The following is an 8522-nucleotide window of genomic DNA, read 5'->3' as shown; positions in this document are numbered from 1 at the left end:
CTCTTCTCTCTTTGTTTCCGCATCTTTTTTGCTCCACTCCACTCCTATTTGCACAGCTAGATTTCTGTTCTCTGCAGTCCCATTGTTTTAGCTCCCATTTTGTTCCGCTCCACTCACATTTGCGCTGCAAACTTTAAGTTCTCTGCACTCCCATTTCACTCCGCGCAGCTCCTATTTTCGCCGCAGCCGTTCAGTACTCTCCACTGTCATTTTGTTCCCATTTGCGCTGGAACATATCACTACTTCCAACTTACTTTGTTTCCACTCCCATTTGGCTCCACTCCGCTATTATTTGTGCCGCAACATTTCTGTTCCCTCCAGTCACTTTGTTTCCACTCCCATTTGACTCCGCTCTGCTCCCATTTGCTTCGTAGCCGTTCAGTTCTCTCCACTCCCTTTCTTTCCGCTCCAATTCCACTCCGTTCCCATTTGCACCGCTACCTTGCACTTCTCTCCACTCCCATTTTGCTCTGCTCCCATTCTCACTGGAACATTTCACTTCTCACTTCTCTCCACTCCCTTTGTCTTCGCTCCCATTTGCGCACCACTCCGATCGTATTTGAGCCGCAACATTTCTGTTCTCTCCAATCCCTTTCTTTCACCTCCCATTTCTATCCACTTCTCTCCCATTTGCACTGCAACCTTTCAGTTCTCTCCACTCCCATTTCGCTCCACTACGCTCCCATTTACATTGCAACGTTTCAGTTTTCTCCACTTTGTTTCTTTACGCTCCCATTTCGTTCTGCTCCCATTTGCGACACTGCCTTTAAATTCTCTACAATCCCATTTCGCTTTGCTCCGCTCCCATTTACACAGCAACATTTCAGTTCTCTGCAGTCCAATTTTGCTCCGTCTTGCTCCCACTTGAGTCGCAACCTTTCAGTTCTCTCCACTCCCTTTGTTTCCACTCCCATTTCGCTCCACTTTACTCCTATTTGCTCCGCAACATTTCTATTCTCTCCAGTCCCTTTGTTTCAACTTCCATATAATTTTGCTCTTCTCCCATTTGTGCCACATTTGTGCCCTTCTCTACACTCCATTTGTTTCCACTCCCATTTCACTCCGCTACACTCCCATTTGCATCACAACCATTATTTTCTCTCCACTACCTTTTTTACCGCTCTTATCCCATTTCCACCGCAATCTTTCAGTTCTTTTCTCTCCCGTTATTTCCGATCCCATTTCGTTCTGCTTCTCTCCCATTTGCGTCGCAACCTGTCAGTTCTCTCCACTCCTGTTTTTCTGCTCCAATTTCGCTCCACTATGCTCCCATTTGCACCACAAACATTCATTTCTCTCCACTCCCTTATTTTCCGCTCTTATTTCGCTCCACTTCACTCCCATTTGAACCTCCCATTTTGACCGTCTCTGCTTGGATCACAGGGGGTGCATTATGCGCCCCGTCCCGGACTTCCAGGTCAGGGCAAGTACCCTGTGGACAACTGTTCTGTCTATTAAAGACAGATGTGAAGAAGGCATTGAGAACTTCAGCCTTTTCCTTATTATCTGTGGTTATATTCCCTGCCTCGTTGAGTAAAGGAAGGAAATTTTCCTTAGTTTTTCTCTTGCTGTTAATATATTTGTAAAAGGGTTTCCTGTTCTCCTTTACAGCAGTAGCCAGTCTAAGTTCAAGCTGGGCTTTAGCATTTCTAACTTTCTGCCTGCAAATCTTGGCCAGTTCTCTGTAGTCACCCCAAGTAGCCTGGCCCATCTTCCAGAGGACTTAGACTCTCTTTTTCTCTCGGAGTCTCAACAGAAGTTCCCAGTTCATCCACACTGGTCTTTTTCTCCTCCGGATTGACTTACGGGACTCCGAGACAGCCTGCTCCTGTGCCTTTAAGATTTCCATCTTGAGGAGCATCCAGGCTTCCTGGACCCCTTTACCCCTCAGGAGCAAGTCCCAAGGGACCCTTGCAACAAGCACCCTGAACAGGTCAAAGTCTGCCCTCCCGAAGTCCAAGGTAGTAGTTTTGCTAGTCACCCTCTTGACGTCACCCAGAATAGCAAACTCCACCATTTCATGGTCACTCTGGCCAAGACAATCTCCAACCTTCACATCTCCTACTAGTCCTTCCCTGTTAGTGAAAAGTAGGTCTAGCAAGGCATCTCCCCTGGTAGGCTCTTGAACCCCTCCCATTTTTTGTTTTTCCCCTCCCATTTCGTTCCACTCCGCTCCTATTTGCACCGCTACATTTCTGTTCTCTCCAGACCCTTTCTTTCCACTCTCATTTCACTTCCCTTCGCTCCCATTTGCGCCACAACCTTTCATTTCTCACCTCTCCCTTTGTTTCTGCTACCATTTTGCTCTGCTTTCATTTGCACCAATACCTTTAATTTCTCTCCACTCCTTTTTTTCCGCTTCTATTTTTCTCCACTGCGCTCCTATTTGCACCGATACATTTCTGTTCTCTCCAGTCCCTTTGTTTCTGTTCCCATTTCCATCAGCTCTGCTCCAATTTGCTCTGCAACTTTTCAGTTCTTTCCACTCCTTTTCTTTCCACTCCCATTTTGCTCCGCTCTGCTCCCATTTGTGTCACAACCTTTCAGTACCCTCCATTCCTTTCTTTTCCGCACCCATTTCGCTCTGCTCCCATTTGCACCTCAACATTTCATTTCTCTCCTCTTTGTTCCCGCTCCTATTTTGCTCCACTCCTCTCCTATTTGCTCCCCCACATTTCATTTCTGTCCACTCTCTATATTTTTGCTCCCATTTCAATCCGCTTCTCTCCCATTTGCACCGCAACCTTTCAGTTCTCTCCACTCCCATTTTTCCACTCCCATTTCGCTCCACTTTACTCCTATTTGCGCCGCAACATTTCTATTCTCTCAAGTCCCTTTGTTTCAACTCCCATATAATTTTGCTTTGCTCCCATTTGTGCCACATTTGTGCCCTTCTCTACACTCCCTTTGTTTCCACTCCCATTATTGCTCCACTTTGCTCTTATTTGCGCCGCAACATTTCAATTCTCTCCCTATTTTTCCGCTCCCATTTTGCTCCGCCTTCTTATAGTGCCGGAAAATTTCACTCCTCTCCACTTCCTTTCTTTCCGTTCACATTTCGCTCCACTCTGCTCCTATTTTAACCACAACATTTCAGTTCTCTCCACACCCTTTGTTTCTGCTCCATTATCGCTTCTCTCCCATTTGCACCGCAATCTTTCAGTTCTCTCCACTCCCTTTGGTTTACCTCCCATTTCGTTCCAATCCGCTCCCATTTGCGATGCAACCTTTCAGTTCTCTACACTCCCATTTCTCTTTGCTCCGCTGCCATATACACCACAAAATTTCGGTTCTCTGCACTCCCATTTTGCTCCGCTACACTCCCATTTGCACCACAACCTTTATTTTCTCTCCACTTCCTCTTTTACTGCTCTTATCCCATTTCCGTTGCAGTCTTTCAGTTCTTTTCTCTCCCGTTATTTACGATCCCATTTCGTTCCGCTCCTCTCCCATTTGCATCGCAACCTGTCAGTTCTCTCCACTCCTGTTTTTTCTGCTCCCATTTCGCTCCGCTTCGCTCCCATTTGTGCTGCAACCTTTCATTTCTTTCCACTCCCTTTGTTTCCGCTCCACACCCATTTGCACCATAATCTTTCATTTCTCTCCACTCCCTTAGTTTCCGCTCTTATTTCACTCCGCTTCGCTCCCATTTGAACCGCAACCTTTCAGTTCTCTCCACTGTCTTTGTTTCTAGTCACATTTCACTCCGCTTTGCTCCCATTTCTGATGCAACCTTACAGTTCTCTCCACTCCTTTTGGTTCCGCTCCCATTTCGCTCAGCTCCCATTTGCGCCGCAACCTTTCAGTTCCCTACACTCCCATTTCAATTTGCACCGCTCCCATTTGCACTGCATCCATTCAGTTCTCTCCACTCCCTTTGTTTCCACTTCCATTTTGCTTAGCTCTGCTCCCATTTGCGCCGCAACCTATCATTTCTCTCCACTCCCTTTGTTTCCACTCCAGTTTCACTCGTCTCCGCTTCCATTTGTGCCGCAACCTTTCAGTTCTCTCCACTCTCTTTCTTTCCACTCCAATTTCACTTTTCACCCATTTGCGCCGCAACCTTCCAGTTCCCTCAACTCCCATTTTGCACTGCTCCTATTGTCGCCGGAACATTTCACTACCCTGCACACCCATTTTGTAGTGCTCCCATTCTCGACGGAACTTTTCATTTCTCTCCACTCTCTTTGTTTCCGCTCCCATTACGCCCCACTTCGCAATCATTTGCACCGCAATGTTTCACTTCTCTCCACTCCCATTTTGGTTTACTCACATTTGTGCCGCAACCTTTCATTTCTCTCCACTGTCTTTGTTTCCGCTCCTATTTTGCTCCACTCCACTCCCGTTTGCTCTGCAACCTTTCAGTTCTCTCCACTCTATTTCTTTGTGCTCCCATTTCGCTCTGCACCGCTCCCATTTGCGCCACAACCATTCAGTACTCTCTGTTCTGATCATTTCTTCTCCCATTTCAATCTGTTTTGCTACCATTTGCGCCGCAACCTTTCAGTTCTCTCTTCTGCCTTTGTTTCCGCTCCCATTTTTCTCTGCTTTCATTTGCGCTTCAACCTGTCGTTTCTCTCCACTCCCTTTCTGTCCGCTCCCATTGTGCTCCGCTCCGCTCCCATTTGTGCCACAGCCTTTCAGTACTCTCCATTCCCTTCATTTCCACTCCCATTTTTCTCTGCTCCCATTTGCGCTGCAACCTTTCATTTCACTTCTCTCTCTTTTTTTCCACTTTTATTTCGCTACACTCCGCTCCTATTTGCACTGCTACATTACTCTTCTTTTAAGTCCTTTTGTTTCAGCACCCATTTTGTTCCACTCTGCTCCCATTTACGCTGCAAACTTACAGTTCTCTTGTTGTGGTTTTGTGGTTTTGATGCCTGTATTCCACATCAGAGCATCATGCAGCAGTGAAGGAGTTAATGCTGCTGGGAGCAGCAGAGAGGGGCGGAGCTCCGCACCAGATTCTAGGCAGTGCTCTACCTGGGCGCGTTCCTCTGGGCTGCCGTGGAGGTTCAGCACGTGTGCTTCTCCTGCAGTTTTCTCCTTAACGTAAGCTCACAGCTTTTGGTTTCAAAATTTTATCTCTCTCTCAATTGTTCAATTTTATTAGATTTAGTAAAGTTACCGTTCCTTCTCAGATCGTGCCGTTGTTTTTTTAGACTCATCTCTTCCCGCGGTTTTCCCCCCTCCTTCCGGAGCGTGGGTCTGCTAGGGCGGCCACGTGGCCACTGACGCAGTTGCTTTTTCTCTCTCTTCTCGGTTTCCCTTGGGTCACTGTAACGGGTAACACCGTGATAATTATTGGTGGAGAATGCGGGCAATGCAGTATTTGTACTCCATTGTTAATCTGGTGCTAAGTGGACTAAGATTTTTCATGTACCTTATAGCATGCTGGCGTCTTTTTTTTAAAGTTCCTTATGTTCAGCTCCGGAGTAATGTGTGCATACAGCTACTTTAGTGTGCTGAGGGGGTTACATACCTCCTGCCTAAACACCCTGGCTAACGTGACAGATTACGCGGCATTTGGATTGGTTTCCAGTTACTCTTTTCATGTCTTTACCTATATTCAAGATGTCAGCCTGGCAGTTGTGGCAGTTGTGTTATCTGTTTTTCTGAATGCACTCTCTGCAACAGTAATTCACATCATGTGGAGGAAGCTTTCCTCAAAACCAGAGAGTGTTGAATGGCAGGGAAGGTGGAAAAAATTAGGAAAGAAATTAGAAGCGTGGGGACCCCCAGTGTTATGCAGTTTTGATCTTGAGCACCTGTGGGATCCTGAGAAATTCAGTGAGTGTTTAGGTAAGGAGTCATGTGACTCAGGACGATCTGAGAAGGAATGTATTGTTTGGGGTCTGGCTTGTGCTTATCGAGGTATAATTGATATTCTGGAGAGAAATGGTTTCCAAACCAAGGTCCAAAGGAAAAATGAAAACCTCGAAGTTAGACCTGACCAATCACAGGAAGCACCGGCATCAGTGTCGGTTGCCCCTGTGGAAGGCCAGAAATGGACACGGCCGTCCTCGTGCCTAGAACGGAAAGAAGAAGCAGAGAAAGAAGAGGAAGATCCAGGCGAGGGGCCCTCCTCAGCACCACCGCCACCACCACTACCACCACCTAGAAAGACCACTAAGAAAAGTGAGAGACATGGAGAAGAGAGCGATGATGATGAAGTCACTGTTACCACTACTCGTCGGCCCCTAAAGATGACTGAAATACAAGGTTCAAGAAAGGAGTTTGTACGGCGCTCAGGTGAATCTGTTGTCACCTGGTTGCTGCGGTGTTGGGACAACGGTGCCAGCAGCATGTCCCTAGATGGCAGCGAAGCCCACCAACTGGGAAGCATTGCTTGAGACCCAGCTATCGACAGAGGAATTGGCAGATGTCTGAATGGAGTCTCGCTACCCTCTGGGAACGAGTACTAGAGGCTGTAAAGGATAGATATCCTTACAAAGATGATCTGGAGCCTAAAGTGGAAAGATGGAACGCCGTGGAGAAAGGCATCCAATTTTTGAGAGAAACAGCCGTAGTAGAGATGCTGTATGATCCCAATTTCGTCCCTAACAATCCACACCAGGACCGTGATCCTGATAGAGTAAGGTGTACACCTGATGTATATCGTAAGCTCTCAAAACAGCACCAGAGAGGTACGCAAGTACACTGGTAGCAATGTTCCATAGATTCAAGGGTCAAGACAGAAGACTCCCAGTTTATGAACTGACTATTACACTCCAAAACTTTTAACAACAGTTTCCACCATCACGTGCTTCCATTGCAGCTGTAGTAGCAGAAGAAGTAGGTGAGATAAAGAAAACTATACTGGACGAACTGTCATTACTGATGAATAGGGATGAACCTGTGTCAGTATTGGAAACACCTGATGAAGACGAGCATGACCCAAAGAATCTGATGAAGCAATTGATCAAACTGATGAAAGTCTCTGCCACCAAAGGCAACCGCCTCTCTGCACGAGCAAATGATGGCAATAACATCATGTCACATGTGGCCATGTGGAGCTTCTTACAAGAAAACGGAGAGGAGGCATAAAAAACCCACTCCTGCACTGCGAGCACAGGTGACAGAACTACAGCAGAGATCAGCCACCAATGAAATTGCTCCCGTCACTGCAGGAAACCAATAGAGGGGCCCTGCCCTCCGCCAGGGGAGGGAAAGGGATAATAGAGTGGATTGGACTGTGTGGATTAGATGGCCTGGCACATTAGAGCCACAAAGATATAAGGCACTGGTAGACACTGGTGCACAGTGTACTCTAATGCCCTCGAGTTATAAAGGGACAGAATTGATTCATATTTCTGGAGTGACTGGGGGTTCTAGGGAATTGTCTGTGTTGGAGGCAGAAATAAGCCTCACAGGTAAAACCTGGCATAAGCAACCCAAAGTGACTGAACAGGGGGCTCCATGCATACTCGGTATTGACTATCTCAGAAGGGGACATTTCAAGGATCCCAAGGGATACCGATGGGCTTTTGGAATAGCTGCTGAAGATGCAGACAACATTAAGCAGCTACCTGTTTTGCCTGGCCTGTCAGAAGATCTGTCTGTTGAGGGGTTGCTCCAAGTGGAGGAGCAACAGGTACCGATTGCTACAAAAATGGTGCACAGACGGCAGTACCGCACCAACAGGGATTCCTTGCTCCCCATTCATAACCTGATTCGTCAGCTAGAGAGACAGGGAGTGATCAGCAAAACTCACTCCCCTTTTAACAGCCCCATATGGCCGGTGCGTAAAGCCAGTGGAGAATGGAGGCTGACAGTAGATTACCGGGGCCTGAATGAAGTCACACCCCCACTGAGTGCTGCTGTACCAGACATGTTACAACTCCAGTATGAACTGGAGTCAAAAGCAGCCAAGTGGTATGCCACCATTGACATTGCCAATGCATTGTTTTCTATTTCATTTGGCCACAGAGTGCAGAAGAAAGTTGGCTTTCACCTGGAGGGGCGTTCAGTACACCTGGAACTGTTTGCCCCAGGGGTGGAAACACAGCCCAACCGTTTACCATGGGTTGATTCAAACTGCATTGGAGCAGGGCTGTGCTCCTGAGCATATGCAATACATTGATGACATTGTTGTATGGGGCAATACAGCAGAGGAAGTCTTTGAGAAAGGAGAGCAGATTATCCAAATTCTCCTACCAGCTGGCTTTGCTATCAAGCGAAGCAAAGTGAAAGGGCCTGCACAGGAAATTCAGTTCCTAGGTATAAAGTTGCAAGATGGACGTCGTCAAATCCCAACAGATGTGATTGACAAAATTACTGCCATGTCTCCACCCACCAGTAAGACAGAAACCCAAGCTTTTCTGGGTGTAGTGGGCTTTTGGAGAATGCATTTCCAAACTACAGTCACATTGTGAGCCCTCTCTATCGGGTGACTAAAAAAAATAATAATTTTGCATGGGGTCCTGAACAGCAGCAGGCTTTTGAGAAAATTAAGCAGGAGATAGCCTGTACTGTGGCCCTGGTGCCAGTACGGTTGGGACAGGATGTAAAAAACATCT

Source organism: Cyrtonyx montezumae, unplaced genomic scaffold, assembly GCF_038088225.1.
Source record: "Cyrtonyx montezumae isolate F1298 unplaced genomic scaffold, pur_monq_1.0 scaffold_28, whole genome shotgun sequence".
Lineage (NCBI taxonomy): Eukaryota > Metazoa > Chordata > Aves > Galliformes > Odontophoridae > Cyrtonyx > Cyrtonyx montezumae.
The sequence above is the reverse complement of the archived record's forward strand: the minus strand, read 5'-3'. Positions refer to the sequence as shown.